Consider the following 16,001-nt stretch of genomic DNA (forward strand, 5'->3'; position numbering starts at 1 on the left):
TTTCAGGCTTAGGTCCAGCTTTGGGTTTCTTCGTCGGATTGGCAACAGGCTTGCCGCTCTTCTTTGAATTACCCTTCTTGCCTTTGTCGTTTCTCTTGAAACTAGTGGTCTTATTCACCATCAACACTTGATGCTCTTTACGGAGTTCAGACTCTGCGACTTTCAGCATCGCAAACAACTCGCCGGGAGACTTGTTCATCCCTTGCATGTTGTAGTTCAACACAAAGCCTTTATAGCTTGGCGGCAGTGATTGAAGGATTCTGTCAGTGATAGCCTCTTGCGGGAGTTCAATCCCCAGCTCAGCTACACGGTTTGAGTACCCAGACATTTTGAGCACATGTTCACTGACAGACGAGTTTTCCTCCATCTTGCAAGCATAGAATTTATCGGAGGTCTCATACCTCTCGATCCGGGCGTTCTTCTGAAAGATAAACTTCAACTCCTGGAACATCTCAAATGCTCCATGACGCTCAAAGCGACGTTGAAGTCCCGGTTCTAAGCCATACAAGACTGCACATTGAACTACTGAGTAGTCATCCTTACGTGCTAACCAAGCGTTCTTAACATCCTGATCAGCCGCAGCAGGTGGTTCATCTATTAGCGCAGCATTAAGGACATAATCCTTCTTCCCAGCTTGTAAGATTAGCTTAAGATTACGAGCCCAGTCTACAAAGTTGCTTCCATCATCTTTCAACTTAGCTTTCTCTAGGAACGTATTAAAATTCAGGGTGACTGTCGCGTGAGCCATGATCTACAACACAAATATATTCAAAGTGGACTTAGACTATGTTCAAGATAATTAGAGTTTAACTTTTAATCAAAATCATACGCTAAACTCCCACTCAAAAAGTACATCTCTCTTAGTCATTTGAGTGGTTCATGATCCACTTACACTAGCTCAAGTCTGATCATCACGTGAGTTGAGTATAGTTTCAGTGGTAAGCATCCCTATGCTAATCATATCATCTATATGATTCATGATCGAACTTTCGGTCTCATGTGTTCCGAGGCCATGTCTGCACATGCTAGGCTCGTCAAGCTTAACCCGAGTGTTCCGCGTGCGCAACTGTTATGCACCCGTTGTATGTGAACGTTGAGTCTATCACACCCGATCATCACGTGGTGTCTCGAAACGACGAACTGTAGCAACGGTGCACAGTCGGGGAGAACACAATTTCGTCTTGAAATTTTAGTGAGAGATCACCTCATAATGCCACCGTCGTTCTAAGCAAAATAAGGTGCATAAAAGGATTAACATCACATGCAATTCATAAGTGACATGATATGGCCATCATCACGTGCTTCTTGATCTCCATCACCAAAGCACCGGCACGATCTTCTTGTCACCGGCGCCACGCCATGATCTCCATCAACGTGTTGCCATCGAGGTTGTCGTGCTACTCATGCTATTACTACTAAAGCTACATCCTAGAAAAATAGTAAACACATCTGCAAGCACAAATATTAGTATAAAGACAACCCTATGGCTCCTGTCGGTTGCCGTACCATCGACGTGCAAGTCGATATTATCTATTACCACATGATCATCTCGTACATCCAATATATCACATCACATCGTTGGCCATATCACATCACAAGCATACCCTGCAAAAACAAGTTAGACGTCCTCTAATTTTGTTGTTGCATGTTTTACGTGGTGAGCACGGGTATCTAGTAGGATCGCATCTTACTTACGCAAACACCACAACGAAGATATATGAGTTGCTATTTAACCTCATCCAAGGACCTCCTCGGTCAAATCCGATTCAACTAAAGTTGGAGAAACTGACACTTGCCAGTCATCTTTGAGCAACAGGGTTACTCGTAGCGATGAAACCAGTCTCTCGTAAGCGTACGAGTAATGTCGGTCCAAGCCGCTTCAATCCAACAATACCGCGGAATCAAGAAAAGACTAAGGAGGGCAGCAAAACGCACATCACCGCCCACAAAAAATTTTGTGTTCTACTCGAGAAGACATCTACGCATGAACCTAGCTCATGATGCCACTGTTGGAGAACGTCGCAAGGGAAACAAAAAATTTCCTACGCGCACGAAGACCTATCATGGTGATGTCCATCTACGAGAGGGGATGAGTGATCTACGTACCCTTGTAGATCGTACAGCAAAAGCGTTAGTGAACGTGGTTGATGTAGTGGAACGTCCTCACGTCCCTCGATCCGCCCCGAACAATCCCGCGATCAGTCCCACGATCTAGTACCGAACGGACGGCACCTCCGCGTTCAACACACGTACAGCTCGACGATGATCTCGGCCTTCTTGATCCAGCAAGAGAGACGGAGAGGTAGAAGAGTTCTCCGGCAGTGTGACGGCGCTCCGGAGGTTGGTGATGACCTTGTCTCAGCAGGGCTCCGCCCGAGCTCCGCAGAAACGCGATCTAGAGGAAAAACCGTGGAGGTATGTGGTCGGGCTGTCGTGGAAAAGTCGTCTCAAATCAGCCCTAAAACCTTCGTATATATAGGTGGGAGGGAGGGGACCTTGCCTTGGGGCTCAAGGAGCCCCAAGGGGGTCGGCCGAGCCAAGGGGGGAAGGCTCCCCCCCCAAACCGAGTTGGATTTGGTTTGGTGGGTGGGAGTCCTTCCTTCCCTTCCCACCTCCTCTTTTTTTCTCTTTGATTTTCTTTCCTAGGCGCATAGGGCCCTTTTGGGCTGTCCCACCAGCCCACTAAGGGCTGGTGCACCACCCTCAAGACCTATGGGCTTCCCCGGGGTGGGTTGCCCCCCCTGGTGAACTCCCGGAACCCATTCGTCATTCCCGGTACATTCCCGGTAACTCCGAAAACCTTCCGGTAATCAAATGAGGTCATCCTATATATCAATCTTCGTTTTCGGACCATTCCGGAAACCCTCGTGACGTCCGTGATCTCATCCGGGACTCCGAACAACATTCGGTAACCAACCATATAACTCAAATACGCATAAAACAACGTCGAACCTTAAGTGTGCAGACCCTGCGGGTTCGAGAACTATGTAGACATGACCCGAGAGACTCCTCGGTCAATATCCAATAGCGGGACCTGGATGCCCATATTGGATCCTACATATTCTACGAAGATATTATCGTTTCAACCTCAGTGCCAAGGATTCATATAATCCCGTATGTCATTCCATTTGTCCTTCGGTATGTTACTTGCCCGAGATTTGATCGTTAGTATCCGCATACCTATTTCAATCTCGTTTACCGGCAAGTCTCTTTACTCGTTTCTTAATACAAGATCCCGTAACTTACACTAAGCTACATTGCTTGCAAGGCTTGTGTGTGATGTTGTATTACTGAGTGGGCCCCGAGATACGTCTCCGTCACACGGAGTGACAAATCCCAGTCTTGATCCATACTAACTCAACTAACACCTTCGGAGATACCTGTAGAGCATCTTTATAGTCACCCGGTTACGTTGCGACGTTTGATACACACAAAGCATTCCTCCGGTGTCAGTGAGTTATATGATCTCATGGTCATAGGAATAAATACTTGACACGCAGAAAACAGTAGCAACAAAATGACACGATCAACATGCTACGTCTATTAGTTTGGGTCTAGTCCATCACGTGATTCTCCTAATGACGTGATCCAGTTATCAAGCAACAACACCTTGTTCATAATCAGAAGACACCGACTATCTTTGATCAACTGGCTAGCCAACTAGAGGCTTGCTAGGGACGGTGTTTTGTCTATGTATCCACACATGTAAATGAGTCTTCATTCAATACAATTATAGCATGGATAATAAACGATTATCTTGATACAGGAATTATAATAATAACTATATTTATTATTGCCTCTAGGGCATAATTCCAACAGGCAGGGCACCGAGAAGGGTCTCCAGATGAGATCTCACGGAAACGGAAGCTTGCAGCAGCGGAAAAGTGTTCTCGTGGATGCCTTGATTTTTTCTGGAATTTAAGGGAATTTATAGGCCAAAGATCTAGGGAAGGGGAGCGCCAGGGAGGCCACAAGCCTGGTAGCCGCCGCCCGGCTACAGGGCTTGTGGGCTCCCTGTGGGCCCCCTGCCTTGGCCCTCAAGCCTCCCGATCTTCTTCTGTTCTGGAAAAATTTATTTTGGGGATTTTATTCCGTTTGGACTCCGTTCCAAAATCAGATCTGAAAAGAGTCAAAAACACAGAAAAAACAGGAACTGGCACTTGGCACTGAATTAATAAGTTAGTCCCAAAAAAGATATAAAAGGTATATAAAACATCCAAAGTTGACAAGATAACAGCATGAAACCATCAAAAATTATAGATACGTTTGAGACATATCACCGCACTACTTCATTTTTGTTGACGTACTAGACTGTGTGTACTACTTTGTCTGGAATAAGTAAACTGATATAAATGAAGAAGTATACTACTTACCTCATTTGCAGTGCTTTCTTGCATTTGCAGGAGGAGGTTCCCTTCGTGTCCGTCTGAAGCACTCTTGCATTCACCCGTGTAGTCCACTTGCCCTTCACGAGTTTATGAACGTTTTGGACGCTGCTAAAGGTGAGTGGATACAAAGGATTTGCGTTGAAGGTCTTCGCAGCCTTCACCCAAGAAGCTGCAGTGGTTGAAGGAACTTTTTTCATAGTCCCCCTTCATCGAATTGGTGCTATGTCAAGGCAACACCAATCCACATCTGATGAAGGACACATTATTGAAGATGCGCCGCTCAACGTCGTGGAAGAAGGGCTGGAGGAGATCGACAGCGGCGCCATCGAGTTGTTGCCGTGGAAGAGAGGCGATATGCGAGCGAGGGTGGCGCTGCTGGGTTGCTGCTGCAGAAGAAGGCCTAGAGAGGAGGGGCGGCGAAACTGCTTGGCCGTTGCCGCTGAAGAAGGCCGGGAGAGGAGGGGTTGCGTCGCTGCTGGCTACCACCACAGGAGAAGGCCAGGAGGGGAGGGGCGGCAGCACCCCTAGGTCGCCGCCGCGGGAGAAAGCAGGTAGGGGAGGGGCGGCATCGCTCCCAGGCCGTCGGCACGGAAGAAGGCCGGGAGGGGAGGGGTGGCGATGCTCCGAGGATGCAGCCGAAATAGAAGGCGAGGCGGGGAGGGGCAGCAACGCTCCCAGGATGCCAGCACGGAAGAATGCCAGGAGGGGAGGGGCCGCGGCGATCGGGCGGTGGATTTGCAGAATAAGCTAGGTGTTATTAGAATAAGACTCTTAAGGGGTGTTATCATAATAGACCCAGGTTTCCCTCAGTAGAGGTAGGCATTTCCCTCAGTGAGAACCAAGGTTATCGAACAAATAGGAGCACCACGCAAATTCCTGTCTTGAGCGCCTACACACAAAAGAGCACACACTTGCACCCAATGCGAGCAAGAGTGTTGTTAATCCCCTTGAACTCGTTACTTGCAAGAGATAGAAAGTGCTAGATAGATAATATAAATGTATTAAATATAAAATTTAATCACAAATAATAAATGGTAGAAAGGTATTTTTTTATTTTAGTAATATATTGGTGAAGACCCGGGGGGCATAGTTTTTGATAGAGGCTTCTCTCTTTAAGAAAGCATAGAGTGGGTAGACAAATTATTGTTGGGCAATTGATAGAAAAATGCATAGTTATGCAATATTTATTCATGACAATGATCTTCTATATAGGCATCACGTCCATAAGCAATTAGACCGAGTCCTATCTGCATCTACTACTATTACTCCACCCATCGACCACTATCCAACATGCATCTAGAGTATTAAGTAAAAACAAAGTAATGCTAGCAGAATGATGACATGATGTAGACAAAGTAAATCCAATTAATATGAGTAAACCCCATCATTTTACCCTTAATGTCATCAATACAATACGTGTCATGTCCCTTTCTGTCACTGGGATTGAGCACCGCAAGATTGAACTCACTACAACGCACCTCTCTCACTGAAGATAAATCAATCTAGTTGGCCAAACCAAACCGATACATCAGAGAGAATTATGAAGCTATAACAATCATGCATATGAGAATTCAGAGAAGACTCAAATATTATTCATGAACAATCTGAATATAAACCTGTAATTCATTTAATCCCAACAAACACACCGCAAAGATGATTACATATGATAGACCACACTGGGAATCGCTGTGATCTTTGCATTGAAGAACATAGAGTGAGATAGAGATATATAGATAGAGAGAGAGACATCTCGGTACTAACCACGGACCCTTAGGTCTATGGTGAACTATTCACACATCACTATGGGAGCACCAAGGTTTATGTAAAGGCCCTCTGAGATCGATCCCCCTCCGGCACGGCACCGAAACAGGGCTCGAGATGGGCACACGGCAGAACACAAACTTACGACGATGGAAAAAGTGTTTCGCAAGGCTCTCTAGGGTTTTTCCAATATATGTGAATTTATAGCGAGGATATGACGGCCAGAGGCCATGGGAGGTGGCCCCAAGCCATCGGGGGGCCATGTTGGCTTGGCGCCACCCCGTGTGGCCTCGGTCTCCCTCCGAAGCTTCCAGGTCTTATTTTTGTCCAAAAAATCATCAAAAAGTACAATATTCGTGAAAGGCCAAAAACATGCAGAAAACAACAACTCGTACTAGGCAATGGGTTAATAGGTTAGTGCTCAAAAATAATATAAAACAAATAAATGCTTAAAAAGTATCCTAGAATGTTAATATAATAGCATGAAACAATTAAAAATTATAGATATCTTAGAGACCTATCATGATGGCAGTGTTGGAAATATGCCCTAGATTCCTATTTCAAGATAATCATTTATTATCCATGCTATAATTGTATCGAGCGAAAGCATAGATACATGTGTGGATATATAGACAAAACAATGTCCCTAGCAAGCCTCTAGTTGGTTAGCCAGTTGATCAAGGATGGTTAAGGTTTTCTGACCATACGCAAGTGTTGTCACTTGATAACTGGATCACATAATTAGGAGAATCATGTGATGGACTAGACCCAAACTATGAACATAGCATGTGATCATGTCATTTTATTGCTATTGTTTTCTCTGTGTCAAGTATTCATTCCTATGACCATGAGATCATGTAACTCACTGACACCGAAGGAATACCTTGTGTGTATCAAACGTCGCAACGTAACTGGGTGACTATAAAGGTGCTCTACAGGTATCTCCGAAGGTGTCCGTTGATTTAGTATGGATCAAGACTAGGATTTGTCACTCCGTGTGACGGAGAGGTATCTCGGGGCCCACTCGGTAATACAACATCACAAACAAGCCTAGCAAGCAATGTGACTCAAGTGTAACTCACAGGATCTTGTATTACGGAATGAGTAAAGAGACTTTCCGGTAACGAGATTGAAATAGGTATACGGATACTGACGATCGAATCTCGGGCAAGTAACATACCGAAGGACAAAGGGAATGACATACGGGATTATATGAATCCTTGGCACAGAGATTCAACCAATAAGTTCTTCGTAGAATATGTAGGATCCAATATGGACATCCAGGTCCCGCTATTGGATATTGATCAAGGAGTGTCTCGGGTCATGTCTACATAGTTCTCGAACCCGCACGGTCTGCACACTTAAGGTTCGATGATGTTTTAGTATAGTTGAGTTATATGTGTGGTTACTGAATGTTGTTTGGAGTCCCGGATGAGATCACGAACATCACGAGGGTTTCTGGAATGGTCCGGAAATGAAGATTGATATATAGGATGGTTTCATTTGGTCACCGGAAAGTTTCGGGCATTACCGACAGTGTACCGGGAGTGACGAATGGGTTCCGGGTATTCACTGAGAGGGGCCCACCCACCCGGGAGTGAGCCCAGTGACCCTAGGGTGACGCACCAGCCCTTAGTGGGCTGGTGAGGCCATCCCAATAGGGCCATGGCGCCACAAGTGGAAAAAAACAAAAGAAAAGAAAAACAAGGAAAGAGGGAGGTGGGAAGGAAGGAGGGGACTCCTTCCCCCAAACTGAATTGGAGTGGGAGTCCACCTCCTCCCACTCGGCCGGCGCCCTTGGGGCTCCCTTGAGCCCCAAGGCTAGCCCCTACCCTCCTCCTATATATATTGGTGGTTTGGGGCTTTTTGAGATGCAACTTTTCCACGTGCAACTCAAACCTATACCACGTAGTTCTTCCTCTAGATCGGATTTCTGCGGAGCTCGGGCGAAGCCCTGCAGGAGTAGATCATCACCACCACTGGAGCGCCATCATGCTGCCGGAGAACTCATCTACTTCTCCGTCTCTCTTGCTGGATCAAGAAGGCCAAGATCGTCATCGAGCTGTACGTGTGCTGAACACGGAGTTGCCGTCCGTTCGGCGCTAGATCGGAACGGATCGTGGGACGACGGTCATTTGAATCACGAAGCTGTACCACTACATCAACCGTGTTTCTTAACGCTTCCCGCTTAGCGATCTACAAGGGTATGTGGATCTAATATTCTCTCGTAGATGGACATCACCATGATAGGTCTTCGTGTGCGTAGAATTTTTTTTGTTTCCCATGCAACGTTCCCCAATAGTTGTATCAGAGCTAGGTTCATGCGTAGATGTTATATCGAGTAGAACACAAAAGGTTTTGTGGGTGCTGATGTTCGATTTTCTGCCCTCCTTAGTCTTTTCTCGATTTAGCGGTATTGTTGGATTGAAGTGGCCCGGACCGACATTACTCGTACGCTTACGAGAGACTGGTTTCATCAACTGTCATGCAACTCGTTCCATGAAGATGACTGGCGGGTGTCGGTTTCTTCAACTTTAATTGAATTGGTTTTGACCGAGGTGGTCCTTGGAGAGAGGTTAAATAGCAATTTGCACATCTCCGTTGTGGTTTTTGCGTAAGTAAGATGCGATCATACTAGATACCCATAGCAACCACGTAAAACATGCAACAACAAATTAGAGGACGTCTAACTTGTTTTTGCAGGGTATGCTTGTGATGTGATATGGCCAAAGACATCACGTGATATATTGGATGTATGAGATGATCATGTTGTAATAGTTAATATCGACTTGCACGTCGATGCTACGGCAACCGGCAGGAGCCATAGGGTTGTCTTTAAACTAACGTCTGTGTTTGCAGATGAGTTTACTATATTGCTAGGTCATAGCTTTAGTAGTAATAGCATAGATAGCACGACAACCTCGACGGTGGCATGATGATGGAGATCATTATGATGGAGATCATGGTGTGGCGCTGGTGACAAGAAGATCATGCCGTTGCTTTGGTGATGGAGATCAAGAAGCACAAGATCATGGCCATATCATGTCACTTATGAATTGCATGTGATGTTAATCCTTTTATACACCTTATTTTGCTTAGAACGATGATAGCATTATAAGGTCATCTTTCACTAAAATTTCAAGATGAAATTGTGTTCTCCCTGACTGTGCACCGTTGCGAGAGTTCGTCATTTCGAGACACCACGTGATGATCGGGTGTGATAGACTCAATGTTCACATACAACGGGTGCAAAATAGTTGCACACGCGGAACACTCCGGTTAAACTTGACGAGCCTAGCATGTGCGAACATGGCCTCGGAACACAAGAGACTAAAAGGTTGAGCATGAATCGTATAGTTGATATGGTTAGCATAGAAGATGCTTACGACTGAAACTATACTCAACTCACGTGATGATCGAACTTGAGTTAGTGGATTTGGATCATGTACCACTCAAATGACTAGAGGGATGTACTTTTTGAGTGGGAGTTTATTAAGTAATTTGATTAGTTAAACTCTAATTATCTTGAACATAGTCTAAGTCCACTTTGCAATATTTTAGGTTGTAGATCAATGGCTCACGCTGTAGCAACCCTGAATTTCAATACGTTCCTAGAGAAAGCTAAGTTGAAAGATGATGGAAGAACTTTGTAGACTGGGCACGTAATCTTAGGCTCATCCTACAAGCTGGGAAAAAGAATTATGTCCTTGATGCTGCGCTAGGAGATGAACCACCCGCTACGTCTGACCAAGATGTTTTGAAGGCTTGGCAATCACGTAAGGAGGACTACTCAGTAGTTCAATATGCAGTATTGTATGGCTTAGAACCGGGACTTCGACGTTGCTTTGAGCGTCATGGAGCATATGAGATGTTCCAGGAGTTGAAGTTTATCTTTCAGAAGAACACCCGGATCGAGAGGTATGAGACCTCCGATAAATTATATGCTCGCAAGATGGAGGAGAATTCGTCTGTCAGTGAACATGTGCTCAAAATGTCTGGGTACTCAAACCGTCTAGCTGAGCTGGGGATTGAACTCCCGCAACAGGCTATCACTGACATAATTCTTCAATCACTGCCACCTAGCTACAAGAGCTTTGTGTTGAACTATAACATGCAAGGGATGAACAAGTCACCTGGCGAGTTATTCGCGATGCTGAAAGTCACAAAGTCAGAACTCCGGAAAGAGCATCAAGTGTTGATGGTCAATAAGACCACTGGTTTCAAGAGAAACGGCAAAGGCAAGAAGGGTAACTCCAAGAAGAGCGGCAAGCCTGTTGCCAATCTGACGAAGAAACCCAAGGCTGGACCTAAGCCGGAATCAGAGTGTTATTATTGCAAGGGAATGGGTCACTCGAAGCGCAACTACCCCAAGTATTTGGCTGATAAGAAGGCGGCCAAAGAAAAATCAGGTATATTTGATATACATGTTATTGATGTGTACTTAACCAACTCTCGTAGTAGTTCCTGGGTATTTGATACCGGTTATGTTGCTCATATTTGCAACTCGAAGCAGGAACTGCGGAATAAACGAAGGCTGGCAAAGGATGAAGTGACGATGCGCGTGGTAAATGATTCCACGGTTGATGCAATCGCCGTCGGCGCAGTCTCACTTCAGTTACCATCAGGATTAGTTATGAACTTAAATAATTGTTATTGAGTGCCTGCGTTAAGCATGAACATTATATCTGGATCTTGTTTATTGCGAGGCGGTTACTCGTTTAAGTCACAGAATAATGGTTGTTCTATTTCTATGAGTAATATATTTTATGGTCATCCACCCAATGTGAGAGGATTGTTCATATTGAATCTTGATTGTGATGATACACATATACATAACATTGAGACCAAAAGATGTAGACTTAACAATGATAGCGCCATGTTTTTGTGGCACTGCCGCTTAGGTCATATTGGTGTAAAGCGCATGAAGAAACTCCATTCCGATGGGCTTTTGGAGTCACTTGATTTTGAATCACTTGACACGTGTGAACCATGCCTCATGGGCAAGATGACTAAGACTCCGTTCTCCGGAACAATGGAGCATGCAAGTGACTTGTTGGAGATCATACATACCAATGTATGCGGTCCGATGAGCATGGAGACGCGCGGCGGATATCGTTATTTTCTCATGTTCACTAACGATTTGAGTAGGTATGGATATATCTACTTGATGAAGCACAAGTATGAAACGTTTGAGAAGTTCAAGCAATTTCAGAGTGAAGTTGAAAATCATTATAACAAGAAGATCAAGTTCCTACGTTCTGATCGTGGGGGTGAGTATCTGAGTTTCGAGTTTGTTGATCACTTAAGACAATGTAGAATTGTTTCACACTTGACACCGCCTGGAACACCACAGCGTAATGGTGTGTGCGAACGTCGTAATCGTACTTTGTTAGAAATGGTGTGATCTATGATGTCTCTTACCGATTTGCCGTTATCCTTTTGGGGTATATGCATTAGAGACAGCTGCATTCACTTTAAATAGGGCACCATCAAAATCCATTGAGGCGACACCATACGAACTATGGTATGGCAAGAGGCCAAAGTTTTCGTTTTTTTAAAGTTTGGGGATGTGATGCTTATGTCAAAAAGCTTCAGCCTGAAAAGCTAGAACCCAAAGCGGAAAAGTGCGTCTTCATAGGTTACCCAAAGGAGACAGTTGGGTACACCTTCTATCTCAAATCCGAGGGCAAAGTGTTTTTTGCTAAGAACGGAGCTTTTCTTGAGAAGGAGTTTCTCTCGAAAGAATTGAGTGGGAGGAAGATAGAACTTGATGAGGTTGTCAAACCTCTAATCCCTCTAGATGGTGGCGCAGGGCAGGGGGAAACCTTTGTTGAAGCGACGCCGGTTGAGGAGGAAGTTAATGATTATGATCATGAAACTTCGGATCAAGTTCCTATTGGACCTCGCAGGTCGACAAGATCACGTACTGCTCCTCAGTGGTACGGTAATCCTGTCTTATCAATCATGTCGTTAGACAAAAATGAACCTAGGAATTATGAAGAAGCAATGGTGGGCCCGGATTCCAACAAGTGGCTGGAGGCCATGAAGTCCGAGATAGGATCTATGTACGAAAACAAAGTGTGGACTTTGGAAGTATTACCTGAAGGCCGCAAGGCTATCCAGAACAAATGGATCTTTAAGAAGAAGATGGACGCGGACGGTAATGTGACCGTTTAGAAAGCTCGACTTGTGGCAAAGGGTTTTTCACAAGTTCAAGGATTTGACTACGATGAGACATTCGCACCGGTAGCAATGCTTAAGTCCGTCTGAATCATGTTAGCAATAGCTACATTTTTCGATTATGAAATCTGGCAGATGGATGTCAAAACGGCGTTCCTTAACGGTTTTCTTAAGGAAGAGTTGTATATGATGCAACCCGAAGGTTTTGTCGATCCAGAGAATGCTAACAAAGTATGCAAGCTCCAGCGATCCATTTATGGACTGGTGCAAGCATCTCGGAGTTGGAATAAGCGCTTTGATGAAGTGATCAAAGCGTTTGGGTTTATACAAGTTGTTGGAGAATCTTGTATTTATAAGAAAGTGAGTGGGAGCTCTGTGGCATTTCTAATATTATATGTGGATGACATATTGCTGATTGGAAACAATGTGGAGTTTTTTAGAGAGCGTAAAAGATTACTTAGACAAGTGTTTCTCTATGAAGGGCCTAGGAGAAGCTGCTTACATTCTAGGAATTAAGATCTATAGGGATAGATCGAGACACCTGATAGGACTTTCACAAAACACATACCTTGATAAAGTTTTGAACAAGTTCAAAATGGAACAATCCAAGATGGGGTTCTTGGCAGTATTACAAGGTATAAAATTGAGTAAGACTCAGTGTCCAGTAAACTGCGGAAGATAGAGAAAAGATGAGTACCGTCCCTTATGCATAATGGGGGTGCGGTAAGCTGGTGCAGTTCCCTGTCATAGGACTTAATGAGTACCGTCCCAGTGTCTCAAACCGGATACATATTTATTCTTAATGGGGGTGCGGTAAGCTGGTGCAGTTCCAAGCAAAGCGTCGTAGCAGATTCTACATGTGAAGCGGAGTATGATACGCCCATTTTGCATCATGCTTTTGTGTTGATATTTATCGCTTTATGGGATGTTATTACACTTCACGGTACAATACTTATGCCTTTTCTTTCTTATTTTATAAGGTTTACATGAAGAGGGAGAATGTCGGCAGCTGGAATTCTGGTCTGAAAAGGGAGCAAGTTTGAGATACCTATTCTGCGCAACTCCAAAAGTCGTGAAAATCAATGGGGAATTATTTTGGATATTATGAAAAATATTGGGTGGAAGAAGTACCAAAGGGGCGCCACCACGAGGCCACAAGCCTGCCAGGCCCGGCCTACCCCCCCTAGCCGGGCCTGGGTGGCTTGTGGGCCCCCTGTTGCCCCTCCGGCGCTCATCTTTTGCTATATGGAGGGTTTCGTTCCAGAAAAAATCAGAAGGGAGCTTTCCGGAGGAGCCGCCGCCACCACGAGGCGGAACTTGAGCAGAACAAATCTAGAGCTCCGGCAGGGCCGTCCTGCCAGGGAAATTTCCCTCCCGGAGGGGGAAATCGTCGCCATCGTCATCATCAACACTCCTCTCATCGGAGTGGACTCATCTCCATCAACATCTGCATCAGCACCATCTCATCTCCAAACCCTAGTTCATCTCTTGTAACCAATCTCCATCTCGCGACTCCGATTGGTACTTGTAAGATTGCTAGTAGTGTTAATTACTCTTTGTAGTTGATGCTAGTTGGATTACTTGGTGGAAGATTATATGTTCAGATCTTTGATGCTATTCAATACCTCTTTGGTCATGAACATAGTTATGCCTTGTGAGTAGTCACTTTTGTTCCTGAGGACATGGGATAAGTCTTGCTATAAGTAGTCATGTGAATTTGGTATTCGTTCGATATTTTGATGCGTTGTATGTTGTATTTCCTCTAGTGGTGTTATGTGAACGTCGACTACATAACACTTCACCATTATTTGGGCCTAGAGGAAGGCATTGGGAAGTAGTAAGTAGATGATGGGTTGCTAGAGTGAGATAAGCTTAAACCCTAGTTTATGCGTTGCTTCGTAAGGGGCTGATTTGGATCCACTAGTTTAATGCTATGCTTAGACTTAGTCTTAATTCTTATTTCGTAGTTGCAAATGCTTGCGAGAGGGTTTAATAATAAGTGGGAGCTTTGTCCAAGTAAGGACAGCACCCAAGCACCGGTCCACCCACATATCAAATTATCAAAGTAGCGAACGCGAATCATATGAGCATGATGAAAACTGGCTTGACAGAAATTCCCATGTGTCCTCGGGAGTGTTTTACCTCTTATAAGAGTTTGTCCATGCTTTTCCCTTGATACAAAAGGGATTGGGTCACTTTTCTGCACCTTTGTTACTATTGTTACTTGCTACTTGCTACGAATCATCTTACCACACAACTATTTGTTACCGATAATTTCAGTGCTTGCAGAGAATACCTTGCTGAAAGCCACTTGTCAGTTCCTTCTGCTCCTCGTTGGGTTCGACACTCTTACTTATAGAAAGGACTATGATAGATCCCCTACACTTGTGGGTCATCAAGACTCTTTTCTGGAGCCATTGCCGGGGAGTGAAGCGCCTTTGGTAAGGAAACATTTATATAGTGTGCTGAAATTTATCATCACTTGTCACTATGGAAACTAATCCTTTGAGGAGCTTGGTCGGGGTATCTTCACCTCGAACGGAAGCACAAGGAGTTGCTCCTCAACCTGCTGCACCTACTGAAAATATTTGTTATGAAATTCCTTCGGGTATGCTAGAGAAACTGTTGTCTAATCCCTTTACATGAGATGGAACATCACATCCCGACTTGCATCTAATCTATGTAGATGAAGTTTGTGGTTTATTTAAGCTTGCAGGTTTGTCCGAGGATGAGGTCAAGAAGAAGGTATTTCCCTTATCTTTGGGGGATAAGGCATTGACATGGTATAGGCTATGTGATGATACTGGATCATGGAACTACAACCGATTGAAATTGGAATTTCATCAAAAGTTTTATCATATGCATCTAGTACATTGTGATCGGAATTATATTTATAATTTTTGGCCTCGTGACAGAGAAATCATCACTCAAGCTTGGGGGAGGCTTAAGTCAATGTTATATTCATGCCCCAACCATGAGCTCTCGAGAGAAATTATTATTCAAAACTTCTATGCTCGGCTTTCTCATGATAATCGCACCATGCTTGACACTTTTTGTACCGGCTCTTTTATGAAGAGAGATATTGACTTCAAATGGAATTTATTGGAAAGAATTAAACGCAACTCTGAATATTGGAAGTTTGATGAAGGTAAGGAGTCAGGTATGAATCTCAAGTTTGATTGCGTTAAATCCTTTGTTGAAACAAATACTTTTTGTGATTTTAGCGCCAAATATGGACTTGACTCTGAGATAGTAGCTTCATTGTGTGAATCATTTTCTCCTCATATTGATCTCCCAAAAGAGAAGTGGTTTAAATATCATCCTCCCTTAGAAGTCAATGTAGTTAAACCCAATCCAGTTGAAGAGAAAGTCATTGCTTATAATGATCCTATTGTTCCTAGTGCTTACATTGAGAAACTACCTTTCCCTGTTAGAATAAAGGATCATTCTAAAGCTTCAACTGTGATATGTAGGGGCTACATTAGAACACCTACACTCCCTGAGCAAATTAGAGTTGAACCTAGCATTGCTATTATCAAAGATCTCCTGTCCGACAATGTTGATGGGCATGATATTCACTTCTGTGAAGATGCTGCTAGAATTGCTAAACCTCATGCTAGAGACAAACATAGGCATGTTGTTGGCATGCCTGTTGTTTCTGTTAAGATAGGA

This window comes from Hordeum vulgare, chromosome 6H, assembly GCF_904849725.1.
Source record: "Hordeum vulgare subsp. vulgare chromosome 6H, MorexV3_pseudomolecules_assembly, whole genome shotgun sequence".
NCBI lineage: Eukaryota > Viridiplantae > Streptophyta > Magnoliopsida > Poales > Poaceae > Hordeum > Hordeum vulgare.